Genomic DNA, 19,651 nt, shown 5'->3' with positions numbered 1-19,651 from the left:
TTGCAAAGATTCTTTTAATTACAACGCAACAGACGCATTTCGACTTGTGCTGTCTTTCCATTTGGGAAATTTTTGAGATTGAAGAGAAACAGCACTAGGGATTGTGACTTTCAGGTAGCAGTGAAAGAAAGCACAACCAGATTCCTAGCAAGGGGCTACGATAACCAATTGCTGAACATGACTCTGAAAAAAGTAAACAATATCCCAAGGAAAGAATTGCTACAAAACAAACAGAACATCAGTGAGAGCAAGAAAATAGGCAAATTCAGGATGGTCACAACCTATTCAGAGGGTGCCAATTACCTAAGAAAGATATTGCGTAGGAATTGGCATATCCTAAAAACGGATTTGATCACTGGAACAGATATGCCACATGCACCCTTAGTGTCCTGCAAAAAAAGCGAGATCACTGAAAGACAACCTAGTAGATAGACACTTGAAGAAAAAAACCCAAAGAATAGGTACCCTCAAAGAAATGAAAGGTTTCCCTTGTGGTAAATGTAAGGCCTGTATTAGTAGCAGGAAGATACTAACTTATGAAATACCAGACCTATAGGGACGCAAAGCTATAACAAAATTCTTAACCTGTAATACTACCTACTCAGTCTATTGTCTAATCTGTCAGTGCAGACTCAAGTACATAGGAAGTACAATCCATCCTATGAATATCCGCATTTTAAAGCCTATGAGAGCCATTGTGAAAAAGGATGTTTCATGTCCAGTGGACAGACACTTTGCGATCAAACACAAGAGCAATAGGGATCTGTTGCAATATTTTGGGACTGATCATGTATCAAATGATACTAGGGGAGGAGACCGAATTTTAAAGCTACATAGACTTGAATCACATTACATTATTGACTCACAAACTAAGGCACCTAGAGGGAAGAATAGTGGTGAGGAACTGGCAGTTCATCTCGGTGACTAAAGATTAAACCCTGACTTATGATGAATATGTGTATGAGAATTATGAAATAGGCCAATACGCGAAGAGATATTGTCACTTATTGTCATACTGATCATTATAAATGAAAATGTATATTAACTGTGATAGATCACAAATTGAAAATTATGATGTATGCTGATACACGACTAAATAACAGTATGCAGAGCATTTATGTCATTTAATAAATTACATAAGTTAAATCAATTTAGCAATATAAGAAATTTACAGCAGTACAATATAAATGTTTAGATATCTGCGGAGGGAATAGCAAGCTCATCATGGGTAAAAATGTATTGCATAAAACATCATGATAACATGGCGGCTATTATGAGTTTGACATGTATGTCTGCTTTCGATGTTGATGATCACACAAGATTAGTTTTAAAAAATGACTGCTTCCGGTGTGAAATACAACACCAAAGAAGGAGCAAGCCAAAACGTGTCTGTTGCGTTGTAATTAAAAGAATCTTTGCAAATGCCCCCGCAAGTCCTTTTTTCGTTGGATGAAAGAAAAGGAGCTGGGATTGACTTTGTGGGCACACCCCTACGATACTAGCACCCGTCCGCGAGTGCTCCAATGAAGGTATCTGGAGCAATATATATATATATATATATATATATATATATATATATATATATATATATATATATATATATATATATATATATATATATATATATATATATTTATATAGCGCTCAAACTTTTCATCTTTTCCAGAAAAGGCACAACAATCAAGGAGGGTTGTGGAAATCACGAAGATTTATTAAGGGGAACTGCACAGACGCGTTTCGGCATGCTGCCTTCGTCAGTGTGTCTTTTACAACACCAGATCAGCATGTTTATAAAGTTATACCACCGTCATGGACATAAACATAGGACTGACCCCTCAAACCAAAACATGAGCGCCATATTGGAATACATTTCCAAAACTATATTGCATGTTTGAAAAACTCATTACGTCCACTAATGGACTGTGTATTCATAGTTGGAGGGTATGTTGATTACAAAATGTCACAAGGTTTCGACAGAAAATAAAGCCGTGGATCGGCTAATGTCCTATGTTAAAAACTGTCCCATCATGATTATAAAACATTTCAAAAAACGTACCAACAATAATACCTTAGTTCCTCAATACCCGCATATGTTCGAATCTGATTGTTCAGGCATTTGAAAAGTGCACAGATAATACAAGTCATACACTAATTCAGTTAGTAAATACAAAGTACTCGAATAAAAAGATATTATCATTCATGAGATTCAAAAATTGATAACTATAACCATAGGTTTATGTAATATTTGATAATTTCCCCAACCCAACACTAACTAAATAGCTGGGTGGATGCTAGACAGACCTAAAGAAGAACAAAAAATTTAAAGAAGAACAAAAAAAAGAACAAAAAATCAAAAAGCAAAAAGCAAAAAAACAATAAACCCCTAGAAATGAAACAGGGAATCATTGTTTTATATATCTGTACATGTGTGCTAAGGTACACCTAGTTGTATCCCATACCCATACAAAACTTGGAGATTTATTGGTCCCGGGGTTGATAGAATGATAGTGGATCATCATTATTACTCAGGGTGGTCTCTACAATGATGGTCAATATACGTAGTTGTTATAATGTCACTTTCCTAAATGAAACGCCATCTCTTCTCCACTGTTGAGCCCTCTAGGATATTTGGTGGAGAGATCTAAGATGTACCTCGACTCCAACCTGCGGAGTCTTCTCAGGCGATCACCTCCTGTGACATTGGGTGGGACGATGTCCAACCCAAAAATTTGGAGTTTATCTCGATCCCTGCCATGCTCTTCGGCAAAAAGCCGGGCAACCGGGTAAGCGGGATCCGCTTTTTCGATTGCCCGCAAGTGCTCTAATACCCTCAATTTCAGTTCCTTGATTGTACTGCCGATGTAGCGAAGGCCACAAGGGCAGAGTAAGCAGTATACTGCAAATTGGGAACTGCAAGCTATGAACTTTTTGATGGACATTGTTCTCCCTGTGTCAGGTATCGTGTAAGACAGGACTCTTTTGCTGCCGGCACATGCTTTACAGCGTGCGCAGGGAAAGAATCCCTTCATCTCTTTAAGAGTATTAGTTTTGGTTATGGGTTTGTCCAAATGACTGGAAACCAGCATATCTCTTATAGATCTCGCTTTGCTGAATGTCAACAGAGGATATGCTGGTAGGTAGGTCTTCTTTCAGTATGTTGTCTGTTTGCAGTATATGCCAGTTCTTTTGTTGCATGGCTCTGAGATCATTGGCACCTGATGAGTAGGGAGTAATCAGCCTAAATTTCCCCTTTTTGGCGGCTGCGTTGTTATCACGGCCACCTCCTTGGGTTCTGGCGGTCAATAATGTCCCGTTCGGAATCTTTCTTACCTTCTTTAGTGTGTAATGTAACATTTCATCACCTTAACCCCTGATTGCAAAGCGCGCTAAACATTCTGAGGCAGCCGCCTCGAAATCTGATTCTCTCGAGCAATTCCTTCGGAGTCTTAGGAGTTCTCCGTAAGGAATGCTCCTCACAAGCTGTGGAGGGTGGCTACTGCTGGCAAAGAGTGTTGAATTGCCAGCAGTTACCTTTCTGTAAAGGCCAGTGTGAAGATGGCCCCCCTCAGCAAACACCCTCAGGTCCAAGTATTCCGCTGCCACCGGACTAATTGAACCCGAGAAATGCAGGTTTAGGTCATTGTTGTTAAGTACCCTGATGTATTCTTCTGCTGGGTTTGTCCCACCATTCCAGATGATAAATAAATTGTCGATGTAACGGTGCCAGCACACTGCCTCCCCTCTGTCTTGTCCAACCACACAGCTCCTGGGCACCCGCTCCTCCCACCAGCCTACGAACAAGTTTGCGTAGCTGGGAGCGAAGCAGGTGCCCATCACCGTACCAGACCTTTGTATATACAGCTGGTCTTCAAATAGAAAGATATTGTGGGTTAGACAAAATTCAGCAAATTCAAGAATCATTTCATTATGTTTAGCAAATCTCATCTGGCGCTGATCTAAGAAATATCGAACTGCTTCCAGCCCGTGTCTATGCTCTATGCAAGTATACAAGCTGGTGATATCCAGCTCCATCAGCAGGTATTGCGGATTCCATGTTAGATCTTGAATCTTGATCAAAAAGTCTTTGGTGTCCTCAATGTACGAATCCAGTTTCACCACCAGGGGAAACAGGATATTGTCAACAAAACGGGACATGTTCTCCATCAGACTGCCAATGGACGAGATGATGGGACGGCCTGGCGGACAGTCCATATTCTTATGTAACTTGGGGAGGTGGTAAAAGGTGAGGATCATAGGGTAGTTGTTCCGCAAAAAAAGGTGTTCATCCTTGCCCAGCATCTGAAGGTTGTACCACTTCTGAATGAGTGTTTCATACTGTGTGATGCTCTGTTGATACATTGTGGTGGTACATTTTGTATAGAATTTTTCATCTGAAAGTTGCCTCAGTGCTTCTCCTTTATATTGATCCCTGCTCATTAGGACCACATTCCCCCCTTGTTCCGAGGGTTTCACCATGATAGATTTGTCACTCATCAAGTTTTCTAAAGCCATACGTTGTTGGTCAATTATATTGGTTCTTACAGCTCGGTGATCCGCTTTTCTATATTGCATGGGATCATTTTTCATGGCCTCTGTGAAAACATCCACAGCATCCCATGGCCATTGTGGCACGAAAACTGAGGTTGGTTTAAACGTACTTTCCTCCCTTTCCTGCTCTACCCCTTGTAGTATTGCTCGCTGAGCGATATTCAGTCGACTGATGTCAGAATCCTGTTCCAACCGTAGATCTTCAAGGGTCTCGATTGCAGGTAAAACTCTACTACTAAGGGTATCGGTCGCCGTCATTCTTGCCCTCCTTCACATTGCGATCTTTCATGTGAGGGCGTAGTTTGAAATGCTTGTGGAGTTTAAGTTTTCTAGTAAAGCGGAAGAAGTCTATTCGAGTTTGCGTATACTCTAGTTCGTTTGTGGGGCAGAATGTCAAGCCCAGGCTAAGTACTTCAGTTTCTACAGCAGTTAGTTTTTTCTAGGTCAAATTCACAACCGTTGGACCCTCGCGCCCGCTTGTTATTACTTCTTGTTCGTGTTGCGATTGGTCCAGCGAGAGGTTCTTGCGCTTCCTCTGCCTCCTCTGCCCGCTGCCTGACCTCCTTGTCCTCCTGGTCTCCCTGCTGCTGTTACTCCTGCATCCAGTGGTTTGTTCTTCCCACCGCGCAGCCAGGACTTCTTGATGATTTCGAATTCCTCCTGAAATGGGTCGGAATTATCACCAGCTGAGCGACCTTCTGTTGTGATACAGCCATATATAGCCCTGAGGATTCGCAATAGCGATGAAACACGTGTCGGCTGGCTGTTTTACAAAATAAAGGACTCCATCGGATCACTCTCCCACTGGGGATTCCTACAGTTCCCTGTTGCTTTGTTTATTGTATATGTCTATTGAATGTTACATAACATGTGATCTACTTTTTTGAGTACATTGGGTAAACCCGTAATTTTAAGTACAGTAGTTACAGTTGTTGCAATGGGCAACACAATTTCAAAGACAATGCAACATTGAGCTCAATCGAAATTTCTAGTTAAATGCAATTCGTTACTTTATGGATTACTTTTGTAACCACAGGACTGGATCCTAGATTTAGTCCTGGGACATCTCCTGTTAACGGTTTAGTAAAATCGTTTTGGTTACAGTAGTGATTTTTAAGGAATATTATTGTTTTTTAAAGGTTGACACTTAGAAACTTTTTCACGTAGAATCTTCAATGTTATCCTATGGGAGGAAATTCAATTAGCAAGTAAGTAGTGTTATCGTTAATTTTCCTTACTCAGTGGATGGATCCTGTATCTAGCACTGGTGCATCTCCTGTAAACAGTTAAAGAATGTGTTTAACTTATAAAGGTGATTTTTAAGGAATATTTGTAGTTTGTGAAAATCGGCGCTTAGAAATACAAGTTACTGGTAAGTACGCTTAGAATTACGTTTCAGGGTCAGTGCTGGGCTAAAAGATGCTTCAGAAAAGGGGGTGGTGATGAACAGAGTGTCTGAATTAAGCAGACCACTCTTACCCAGTCCAAAGATCAGGGCTTGATCCATCACCGTTTTTTAGCTCACTGCACCATCCCAGCTCAGAACTTGGCTATATGCAAATTAGTCTGACCCTGGCCCAGTGCATCATGGGAACAGGGCAGACCAAACTACCAAGCCAATTCTTATACTGGGAAGGAAACAAGCTACCGGGGACCGGTTTCTGGCATTTCAGCCGTCTTCGGCCCGGCTTGCTTGAATCCTGATGGTGCAATGAGCTAGGGACTCACATCTGAGTATACCCTTCCACGCTTATGGTGGACAAAAATGATTCAGAAAAGGGGGTGGTGATGAACAGAGTGTCTGAATTAAGCAGACCACTCTTACCCAGTCCAAAGATCAGGGCTTGATCCATCACCGTTTTTTAGCTCACTGCACCATCCCAGCTCAGAACTTGGCTATATGCAAATTAGTCTGACCCTGGCCCAGTGCATCATGGGAACAGGGCAGACCAAACTACCAAGCCAATTCTTATACTGGGAAGGAAACAAGCTACCGGGGACCGGTTTCTGGCATTTCAGCCGTCTTCGGCCCGGCTTGCTTGAATCCTGATGGTGCAATGAGCTAGGGACTCACATCTGAGTATACCCTTCCACGCTTATGGTGGACAAAAATGATTCAGAAAAGGGGGTGGTGATGAACAGAGTGTCTGAATTAAGCAGACCACTCTTACCCAGTCCAAAGATCAGGGCTTGATCCATCACCGTTTTTTAGCTCACTGCACCATCCCAGCTCAGAACTTGGCTATATGCAAATTAGTTTGACCCTGGCCCAGTGCATCATGGGAACAGGGCAGACCAAACTACCAAGCCAATTCTTATACTGGGAAGGAAACAAGCTACCGGGGACCGGTTTCTGGCATTTCAGCCGTCTTCGGCCCGGCTTGCTTGAATCCTGATGGTGCAATGAGCTAGGGACTCACATCTGAGTATACCCTTCCACGCTTATGGTGGACAAAAATGATTCAGAAAAGGGGGTGGTGATGAACAGAGTGTCTGAATTAAGCAGACCACTCTTACCCAGTCCAAAGATCAGGGCTTGATCCATCACCGTTTTTTAGCTCACTGCACCATCCCAGCTCAGAACTTGGCTATATGCAAATTAGTCTGACCCTGGCCCAGTGCATCATGGGAACAGGGCAGACCAAACTACCAAGCCAATTCTTATACTGGGAAGGAAACAAGCTACCGGGGACCGGTTTCTGGCATTTCAGCCGTCTTCGGCCCGGCTTGCTTGAATCCTGATGGTGCAATGAGCTAGGGACTCACATCTGAGTATACCCTTCCACGCTTATGGTGGACAAAAATGATTCAGAAAAGGGGGTGGTGATGAACAGGGTCTGCTTAATTCAGACACTCTGTTCATCACCACCCTCTTTTCTGAATCATTTTTGGCCACTATAGGTGTGGCAGGGTATACTCAGACATGAGTCCCTTTCTCACTGCACCATCAGGATTCAAGCAAGCCGGGCCGAAGACGGCTGAAATGCCAGAAACCGGTCCCCGGTAGCTTGTCTCCTTTCTGGTGAAGAATTGGCTTGGTAGTTTAGTCTGCCCTGTTCCCATGATGCACTGGGCCAGGAACAGACTGATTTGCATATAGCCAGGTTCTGAGCTGGGATGGTGCAGTGAGATAAATAACGGTGATGGATCAAGCCCTGATCTTTGGACTGGGTAAGAGTGGTCTGCTTAATTCAGACACTCTGTTCATCACCACCCTCTTTTCTGAATCGTTTTTGGCCACTATAGGTGTGGCAGGGTATACTCAGACATGAGTCCCTTTCTCACTGCACCATCAGGATTCAAGCAAGCCGGGCCGAAGACGGCTGAAATGCCAGAAACCGGTCCCCGGTAGCTTGTCTCCTTTCTGGTGAAGAATTGGCTTGGTAGTTTAGTCTGCCCTGTTCCCATGATGCACTGGGCCAGGGACAGACTGATTTGCATATAGCCAGGTTCTGAGCTGGGATGGTGCAGTGAGATAAATAACGGTGATGGATCAAGCCCTGATCTTTGGACTGGGTAAGAGTGGTCTGCTTAATTCAGACACTCTGTTCATCACCACCCTCTTTTCTGAATCGGGCTAAAAGATGCAGCACTGGGTTCTCTCCTGATAACAGATGAGTAAATCGGAATTTGTTGTTCACATTATTTTAGGGGTATATTTTAAAGTTCAAAAACTCCACCCTTCAAAAAAATTCCAAGTGAAACCAGTAAATGTTAGCCTATGGAAAGAAATTCAAGTTACCGGTAAGTACGGTTAGAATTACTTTTCAGGATCAGTACTAGGGTCAAATATGCAGCACTGAGGTATCTCCTGATAACAGGTGAGTAAAATGGAATTCGTAGTTCGGCTGATTTTAGAAGGGTCTCTAGGGTCAAAGTAGCCCACTAGGTACCTCCAACAAGCGCCACAGAGCTGCGTTGCAGAGAGGTGTAAAAAGGGGTGTGGCCTCTGAACACCTATCTGCAACGCAGCTCCCTGGCGCATACTGGAGATACCTGTTAGGCTATTTGGCCCTCAGGGACCCTCAGTATTGAAAGAGAATTAATTCTCCAACTTAAAACCTGCAACAGGGTACAGTGGTGAAAGAAGGGGACGTGGCCTGAGCTGACATGTCTGCAAACACGCCGCGTGGCGCGGTTTAAGTTAGAGAATGAATTCCTCCTCAATCCTGTGGGCCCCTGGATGCCAACTAGCCCACCAGGTACCTCCAGATGTTCAGAGATGTGGCAATCAACTGTGTATAAGGGAAGAAACTCGCACATCAACAATAATGTATTTATTTTAATACGCAAATAATAATAAAAATAAACGAATAGCACCTTTTTAAAAAAATACGGATAACAAGGGTTTTGGATGGGGAAGTGTATTAAAATTGTGGACAGAAACTGTACACTGTAACCAATAAATATACTTGTTTTAAAAAATAAATACAAAGATATTTATTTTAATACTCGTATAATAAAAGACAAAAAGAATTAAAAGAAAAAGAAAGAGAGAATACTTGAGGAAATAAAACGAAACTAAAACTGTTTAACAAGTTACACTTTTACAAAAACACGTGATCAAGTTTAACAGTGGAAATGTGAGCACGTGTCAACTAAAAAACGTGACAAAAAAATGGGATGAGCACTAAATTGGTTCCATAGTGACTTCAATAACCAAAACGTATATCAACCACACCCGTAGGGTGATTACTTTCATTTCTGTGATTTAATTACGAGTGACCAATCTAAGAGCAAGATAAAGTTTACGATCTTCGGATTCATCTTCAGTTTATCATCCATTTCCTCAGAGGGAACATAAAGGTAATGTATATATATAAAAAACATTAGGCTCCCTCCAAAGGAGTTGGATTTATGTCGACGGAAGGAGGAAAGAATTTTAAAGAGAGGTAAATTAATAGTATAAGTTTATCCTTTATATATTTTTCTAATACAAGTATATTATTATGATTTCTAAATGTAGTATGTAAAAGGATAATTGTACTTTAGAAACAAAATGATGTAAGAAAAGTTCATGTGTTATCGTCGCGAATTGAAAATACTGCATAGAAGCAGAAAAAAGAATGTTTGAAATATGTACAAATCAAAAAAAATGATCAAGTAATTCTCTTTTTCTTCTAGAGTGAAAATGGGTTTATCAGTATGTATATTGTGTAGTACTGTGACGTATTTTCACTCATGAAGAACTGAAGGTTTATCGTTGCAAGCAGTAAACATGGGAAAAAAATATTAATATCAATTAACAAATAATAAAATAATCCTTTTTAACAGTCACAATGTTTTCATAAACAGTAATCGAAAAGAAATGTACAAAAAACAAAAAAGAAAGATGAAGTAGTGAGGGAGTGTTTGTAGTAGCACTTATATTCTACTTTATCTGAAAGTAAATCATGCCCTCTTTTGTTAATGAGAATTTGGGGCAACACTTCAAAAAAGATTTGAATAGAAAATAGTGTTTGCGGAGAAAAAAGGGAGTATGTGCATATTTATATAGCGCAAAGTCGACCTAAAACAATATCAGCAATTTACATGAGCAACGTATTTTCGGTACATTTACAGGCAGGCGCAGGCTACATCATTTCTCGTCAATAACAGGATGTGGATGCCGCTCAGAGACTTGAACACTGATTTCCAGCACCAAGTTCGACAGTGTACCTGAATGACCACATACGTATATATATTAGCTGCCCTTCATGTGCCAAAAACTGCATCCTAAAGCTTTCATAGCCCGTATTACTACAGCTACAAAACTCCTCGGAATGTACAACAAACATTCATATTCGCAGAAATACGTCATGTCCCCCATCCTTTATGTGTGCAACTATGGACGAATATAGGGTCAGTGATACCCCGTATCTTCCATGTTGGCCATGCTGTAGTACTTTACAGATATAATGACACATTTGCGTTTATGACCCGGGTGACGACAGCACTACAACACGGACACCCAAATCAGTTGATTTCTAATATAGCTCACGACGGAACTACGCCCATAGCTCCGGAATCATGGTTCACAGCCTCGTGCAGCACTGGCATATGTCAGTCCAGCCCAGTCGCTTACGCTTCCAGGAAACCACAACAAATTTAACAACACTTTCCTAACGCTAAAGCGACGATAATTTTAACGCTGTCCTTGTAAATATGCCCCCAATATCGCAAGAAATACAACAAAAAATAATGTTTGCAAGTGGAAACCTTTTTAATATAAGCCTGTGCACTTAACATATCAATCCACCTCATATATTAAACATGTTTAAGTCTACTTCAGAACACATGTTAGGATCCAACATAAACCGCAATTAGCGAGTGGTTTTCTATTGGTCCTCAAATCCAGGGCCGCCTTGTAAATATAACAGTGTTGTCATACCTCCATCTTCCTTTTTATATTCTCATAGAAACACCTACCTTCCCACTGAGAACACCTACATTGCAACTCATTGGAGACACGAGGCGACCCCTTAGCAAACCGGCTGCTAACATGCATTAATGCATCTTAGCGTCACTTAGTAAATAGGGCGATATAATTTTCACAGCATTTTTGGCTTTTTTTTGTAAATTGCGGCAAAATGGCACTTGTTAATATGCCCTCAAGTTTGCTATGACACAGCGAGAACCTTGACTCCCGCCCTGCCATAGCAAACAGCAGTGTCCCGGGGGTAGACACCCCGAGACACAGCAGGACCGCTCCTGGGGGCTGGTATTCCCCAAGGCTTTCCACTGCTCCAAAATGAAGATCATGCAGCCCCCCCCCACCCAAAATATAAAAAACCCCGGAGTGTGGAAATCCCTGGGGCTTAGACCGACCTTTGAGCTCCCTCACCCAGTTATTTTGTAGCACCGAGAAATGGCGGTCCCCGGGCTACAGGTCCCCTCTGGACCACCATCAAATGTAATATTTTAGACCCTGAGATTTGACCATCCCAGGTAGCTAATTTTTAAACAAGCACAGGAGCCCGTGCAACATTTTTATTTTTTTCACAACGGATCCATGCACCCAGAGCACATTTCTCAGTTTTTTCAAATAAAATTTGGGGCCCTAGGGATCCCTGTGGTACCCCCTGAGCAGGTCTAGAAGGTGAAAATATTTCATACCTGCCCCCTTTATACATTTTGAACACTTGTTCCACTAATTTCTAGACCCTCACTTCTACTGAGGCACAAAATGGCTGCCGACACTTCCTGGTTTCGAATGTTGACAACCACTTGACAGCCAATTAGCATTCAGCCATTGATTGGGATGGTGCGCTTAATGTGCGCGCAAGATACGCACATCCACTGAGTCATCTATATATATGTACTTTTACTTGTAATTTTCTCAGAAACTACTGAACGTATTTACACCATTTAAGCAAAAGGCACGAGTCTGAACTAAGGACTACCTCTTTGCCAAATTTGGTATAATTCTGTTCAACCGTTTGGGCTGTAGCCGTCATGAACAGTTCCTATGGAAAATTGAATGAGGAAAACAAGTTTTGGGACCCCCTTTTTTCTCTGCCCCCGCTACAAATGCAATATTTTAGACCATGGGATTGGTCCTTCCCAGGTAGCTAATTTTTAAACAAGCACAGGAGCCCATGCTTCATTTTTTTTTTTACGGAGGATCCATGCACCCAGCGCACATTTCTCCGTTTAAAAAAAAATTAAAAAATGTTGGGACCCCCTGAGCAGGTCTAGAGGGTAAAAATATTTCTTGCCTGCATCCTTTATACATTTTGAACATTTGTTCTCCTAATTTCTAGATCCTCGCTTCTACTGAGGCACAAAATGGCTGCCAACACTTCGAATGTTGATAACCAATTCACAGCCAATCAGCATTCTGCGCGTGATCGGGACGGTGCGTTTATAATCCGCGCATCCACCAAGGCCATAGATATATATGTACTTTTAATTGTAATTTTCTAAGGAAATACTGAACAGATTTACACCATATAAGCAAAAGGCATGAGTCTGAACCAAGGACTACAACTTTGCCAAATTTGGTGTAATTCCGTTCAGCTGCTGGGGCTGTAGCCGCGATGAACTGTACCTATGGAAAATTGCATTGAACAAACACGTTTTGGGATCCCCCTTTTTTCTCAGCCCCCGCTTAACAAATCACCCCAAGACTTTCAGGATAAGAGCGGACCGGAGCGCCCCACCAGTTTTGAAAATTTCGCGAAGATTCGTCAACCAGCGCCAAAGTTATTTCAAATAGAATGTTGCGGATTTCCTATGGAAAATAGGTCCTAACTATAACTACCTACTGGCGACCGCCAGTAGGTAATATGTATAGATATATATATTCACTGAAACAAAGATAGGTTTTAGGGGTGTTATAGTTAGCTGGACATTTCACTCGTACAAAACCATCTAAATTCCTCCGTAATAGTTAGTTGTACTAACTATAACTCGCGCACCCACAGTCCACTGCTGATGATGTCACATATTACATCATTCATGACATGGTTAATGACATCACTGATGACATCTCAAATGACATCACTGATGACATCACTGATGACATCATCCACGTGACAATTTGAAACACCTCATCACACACTAGTATAACCTTTAATCATTCAGTATAAAATATAGAGTACCATGTTCAAACCATTGACACACCAATACAAGTTTCTAAAAACCCACTCAGTGATTTGTAGATCTACACACACATCTAAACTCTTACATGCTGAGAAAGATCAATAGAACACTATTAAATATACTTATACACCTATATCGACATTAGACACCAGCACACATCCTATTCACTTATGCAGTCATCCTACTCACTTATGGAAACAATACTTACATCTACTCAGCTACTCACTTATACAAACTCTACTTTATTTATTCATATAGATAATAAGTCATAGTTGGGGACCCATCAGGATGGCGGGCGGATTGCCCCTGCCGAGCCTGCGGTAGTCACCGCCGGCCTGGCAGGGGCAATCCGCCCGCCGTCCCTGCAGAAAAGACCCCCACCATATCACAATGGCTGGGGGGTCTGCGGTGGACGGAAAGACCGTCTGCCGTTTTTCCACCTGGTCGACATGTTGACCGGGTGGAAAGGCTTCAATATGGTGGCGGTGTGTGACAGACACTGCCGCCATATTACAATGTGGCGTGGAACATGCCTTTCTGTGGCGGCATTGCTGCCACGGAAAGGCATGCGGATTCTGCTTGGGGGCCTGTTGCAGGCCCCTAGGGACTCTGGGGGGATGGGGGTACACATGGGGGGTATTTCAATGAATTACGTGGCAGGCACCGCACGTGCCTGTCACGTTGTGCATTGAAACACACAACCTGCCTCTGTGGCATTGCGGCGGGCGGTGTTCTCTGCACCGCCCGCCGCAATGTTGCAGATACCCAATGGTGCGGGACCCCCGCACCCTCAGCAGGCGATCCCAGTTCCCGAGGGTATGGCAGGCGGACTCCGCCCGCCATACTAATGGGGCCCCTAGTGTGTTATAAAATCACTATTATAATTATATAGCTTTGCATACAGTCACTCAAACTATCAATGAGTCTTATGTATATTTATTTATATACAACTGTCACATACATTGCCTTTTATATTTCTAGTTTGTTGGACATATATCACACATTTACTCTCCCATACAAATACTCACTTAACTAATTAAAAACTAATGTAGAGTTTCACATAGCTAGTAACAACTGATGCAGTAGTTTATACAACAAGACACAGAGTGATACAGATATTCACACAGTTAAATCACTATCCCATATATTTAGTGAGATTCCTATATATATAATACTTATTTAAATAACAAACCAAACCACATTCACTGGATGATGTCATCAGTGATGTCATTTGAGATGTCATCAGTGATGTCATCAGTGATGTCACTGACCATGTCATGAATGATGTAACATGTGACATCATCAGCAGTGGATTGCGGGCGCACAAGTTATAGTTAGTACAACTAACTATAAAGGAGGATTTTCAATGGTTTTGTATGAGGGAAATGTCTGGCTAACTATAACACCCCTAAATCCTATGTTTTTTCAGGGAAAATATATATATATATATATATATATATATATATATATATATATATATATATATATATATATATATATATATATATATATAAATATATATATAAATATATATATATATATATATATATATATATATATATATATATAGATATATATAGATATATATATATTTGTGTATGTATATTTATATATGTGTTATATATATTGCCTACTGGCGGTCGCCAGTAGGTAGTTATAGTTAGTATTTTTTTCAATGTTAAATCTCAAAATTCTATTTGGAATAACTTTAGCGCCGGTTGACGAATTTGCCTGAAAAGTTCCTCAAAATGGCCTTGTCAAGCTCCGGTCCTTCTTGGAAAGTTTGGGGGGATTCGTCAAGCGGGGGCTGAGATAAAAGGGGGTTTCCAAAATGCATTTTCCCCATGTTAATTTCCATAGGGCAGTCGACCTCACTTTTAGCCCGAACGGCTGAATGGATTTCCACCAAACTTGGCAAAATTGTAGGGACTGGTAGCCCGATGTGCCTTTGCTATGTCTCAAGATATGTGCTCCAGTGGATTTTGAGTAATTTAGGTTTAAAAAAATATATATATCTATAGGAGCGCCCCGGTACGCGCACCGGGGCGCATACCAGGCGCGCCACGCAACTTGCGCACTGAAAGCTGATTGGCTCACGGGTGTCTGTAAACATTCGAAACAGTCCGGAGCGGCCGCCATCTTGTGTCTCGGTAGGATCGAGACACAAGAGGTGACATAAAAAAAGGGAGAAATGACTATACGAGGGCAGGGTAGACCCCCTCCTGACCCACTAGGTTTGATGTGGGGGCTAAAATAGAGTCCCACGGGGCATTTAAAAAATATATTTTTTTTCGATTTGCGCGGGGGGAGCGCCCGGTACGCGCACCGGGAAGCGCACCGGGGAGCGAAGCATGGGGTAAATCCAGGGCCTCATTTATGAAGGCCTTGCGACAGTTTTGCGCCGCCTGTGCGTCACCTTTTGGGACGCACCAGCGGTGTAAAAAATGCGCCCCGTTGCGCTATATTTAAAAAGTGACGCATCTAGGTAGATGGGTCACTTTTTAAAACCCTGCGCCACATTATACCTGCGTCAGGTATAATGTATGCAGAGGGGGCGTTCCCCCGCAAAAAGCTTCGTAATAGTGACGCAGTGAAATCTATGAGATTTCACTGCGTCACTTTTAGGATGCTGTTGCATCAAAATCTTGTGCCTGCCTCACAGCAGGCGTAAGACTGACGCAAGACCTTTCACATGGGGCTTTCCCCATGTGAAAGGACGCATTACTGGAGTTGCGTCACTTTTGTGACACACTCCAGCAATGCGTCACTTTTGTGTTTACAGATACGTCAGAAATACTGACGTATCTGTAACTCCTTACGACATGATTTGTCATACATTAAATATGACACATCTGGAATGTCGTAAGGAGTGCGCACAGAAAAGTGACGCATCGCTGTTTGCACGCAGCGATGCGTCACTTTTCAGAAATGAGGCCCCCAGTTTATTCACTGTGTCACCTCTACGACCCTTTCTTGCGTCAATACGTCCCTTTTGCATACATTACACCTGATGTAGGAATAATGTGGCGCAGGGGCTTACAAAGTGACACATCTACCTAGATGCACTACTTTGTAAATATGACGCTCTGGTGGTGTTAAGGTGACTTATGGCTTCATAAATGAGGCCTTCAGCCTTCAACTCCAGCAATGCATCTTTTCTTACCCTTCCATACCCCCGTTCCTTTTCAACATTTGCTTTGAATATCAACATTCCCTATATTCACTCTTCTTCTCCTTACTTTCCTTCCCAAAATTCAACTTCTTTCAGTCCCCCTACTTCACTTCCTTTCTCCTCTCATACCTTTCTGTTCTTTCTTACTCATTTTTCTTTCCATTATCAATGCACTCCATTTCACTTACTCTTTTTCATTTTATAAAGAATATAGCTCTTTGATGAGAATTGGAGGTAGTTCTGAAAAGAACTTTTTGTTTTCTTCTTTTTTCAAAACAGGAACAAAAACAGGGAATGGAAACTGCTCAACAGGAGCAAAAAAAACCAAAAAAAATTAGGGGTGGAAAGGGCAGTGATGGTTTTCCAATGCTCGAACCATGAGCTGGACACTTTGCTCCCCAAAGGTAAGGAGTTGATTGCAGTATCTGCATCTCAGGACACCATGGTTAAAAGCAGGTTGAATGTTTGGCACGAGCTCCTGCGATTGCCCCCTCCCAGAAGTAGTTGCTCCTCCGGTGGCTGTAGAGGCCCCATCACTGGGAACCTCTTGTGCCAGAGCCCTGACACTTTCCCGGGCAAAATTCTGGGGGTGCCTCCTCTCCACATGCCGGATCATCGTTAAGTTCCCAAATGAGTATTTTTTTTTGGGGTCACCCCGTGACAGGACTTGTTTGCAGATCCTGCACTCCACTTTAGGAGCATTCACCTTTTTTTGGTTAGGTGGTATTTTAAAAAATTTCCAAATAAAATGTTCCTTCACCTTTAGGGTAGGAGGCTCTTCATTGATGAAATCAGGTTCTTCATCACTGCTGGATTCTCTGGCAGCCATGGTAAACCAAGAAGATCCAGGAGCAAAAAACAGGTCTTTCAGTCGCTAAAGTGAAAGAAGAAGTGAAGGAAATGGGTGGGGATTTCATTCTTTGTAAAAAAACTGTTAGCAACCAATGAAAAGTGTTATGTTAAGGTTACATGACTTGACGCGCTGACGCTGCCCGCACCGGAGCGCTTCCGGGTGCGCACACGCGGCGCGAACGTAGGCGCTTCCGGGTGCGCACACGCGGCGTGAACGTAGGCGCTTCCGGGGCGCATACGCGGCGCAAATGTAGGTGCTTCCGGGGCGCATACGCGGCGGGAACGTAGGTGCTTCCGGGGGCGCTTACGTTGCGCGCCGAAGTGACGTCTTCATAGTTTTACGGAAATGCAAAATCATTTTCATTTCCTTATAAAAAAAACTGCTTTTATTTGTATGGTACGAAATGTTTTGCGTTAATATTAACTTTTCATTCATATTTTTTTCACGAACGAAAGTAGCGCTCTGGGTGCGCTTTCCGGAGAGCTTCCCGGAGCGCCCACCCAGAGCGCCCCCCGGGAAAAAATGACAAAAAAAAAAAAAACTTCTAAATTAATACTTACACATAACAGCAAATTGTAAAAAAAAACATAGGTTAGAAACTCGACATAGAAAGGAATTAGCATTTAAAAAACCTATGAAATTCACTGAAAAAACCATAGGTTTCACACCAGTTATAGTTAGGAATTAGCATGTTTTTTAAATGCTAATTCCTAACTATAACTGGTGTGAAACCTATGGTTTTTTCAGTGAATATAAAGATGGGTTTCCAGTTTCACCAATCCTTCACTGCAAACATCCAGGCACTCACGAGCGGAGTTTTTTCAAAAGCTTCTTTATTTAAGCAATATCATCAAAGCGTTTCGGGAGTCAAGCTCCCCTGATCACGATGTTTTTGCGTTGGTCTGAGCCTCCCTTTTCACATACAATCAAGGTGATAAAAACAGTAAAAGGACTCACAATGAAACACACTCATGTCAGTAAAATTTCCAGGTAACTATAACTGGTGTGAAACCTATGGTTTTTTCAGTGAATTTGATAGGTTTGTTAAATGCTAATTCCTAACTATAACTGGTGTGAAACCTATGGTTTTTTCAGTGAATATATAAATATATATACGCTTCACAGTCCTGCTCCGTTTTCTGCCAAAGGAAAAGATTTCCGTGAACAACCAACGGAACCCACAGGTACAGACCACTCCACAGCGCAGGATTATAACTTCAAAGGTGGTTTATTTTCTCGCAGTTGCCAGCATGTATATATATATATATTACCTACTGGCGGTCGCCAGTAGGTAGTTATAGTTAGGATTTTTTTCAATGCAAAATCTCACAATTCTATTGTGAATAACTTTGGCATCGGTTGACGAATCTGCCTGAAAATTTCCTCAAATGTGCCTCGCAGAGCTCCAGTCCTTCCCTGAAAGTCAGGGGGGATTCGTCAAGTGGGGGCCGAGATAAAAGGGGGGTCCCAAAACATGTTTTCCCTATGTTAATTTCCATAGGGCGGTCGAACTCACTTTTAGCCCAAACGGCTGAATGGATTTGCACCAAACGTGGCAAAATTGTAGGGACTGGTAGCCCGATGTGCCTTTGCTATGTCTCAAGATATGTGCTCCAGTGGTTTTTATGAAAATTAACTTTGAAAAAATATATATTGGGCTATATATATGTTAGAGCCCAAATGTAGCCCAATGTAGCCCAAAGATGGCCACCAGAGACAAAAAAAAAACAAATGTAGCCCAAATATCAGCCAGATGTAGCCCAACTATAGCCCAATGACAGAATGTCCCAGAGTGTTCTAAAGAACAACTAGAGCGCTAACAGTCTTACTTATGACAAAAGAATGGCACACCTGAAGTCATCTTGATTGGAATAAAGTGTTAACACTTAAAACATTTAATTTGCAAAGGAACAAAATGAGGGGGTTCATTTTGCCATAGAAATTATGATTAGTGCTGAAGAAAGAAAAATTAGGGCACATTTTGAGTGACTTCTCAAATCCTCTTATATTTCATTAAAAAAATTATGATATGCAGTCTCCCAAGATGGCCACCAGAGACAAAAGAGCCCAAATGTAGCCCAAATATCAGCCAGATGTAGCCCAACTATAGCCCAATGGCAGAATGTCCCAGAGTGTTCTAAAGAACAACTAAAACGCTAACAGTCTGACTTATGACAAAAGTATGGCACACCTGAAGTCATCTTGATTGGAATAAAGTGGTGACACTTAATACATTTAATTTGAAAAGGAACAAAATGAGGGGTTTCATTTTGCCATAGAAATTTTATATATATATATATATATATATATATATATATATATATATATATATATATATATATATATATATATATATATATATTCACTGAAAAAAACATAGGTTATAGTCGATATATAGTTAGGAATTTGCATTTACAAAACCTTGAAAATTCAATGAAAAAACCATTGGTTTTAGGCCATATATAGTTAGGGATTTGCATTTACAAAACCTTATT

Source organism: Lissotriton vulgaris, chromosome 3_1 (genome assembly GCF_964263255.1).
Source record: "Lissotriton vulgaris chromosome 3_1, aLisVul1.2, whole genome shotgun sequence".
Taxonomy (NCBI): domain Eukaryota; kingdom Metazoa; phylum Chordata; class Amphibia; order Caudata; family Salamandridae; genus Lissotriton; species Lissotriton vulgaris.
This window is presented reverse-complemented; position numbering follows the sequence as displayed.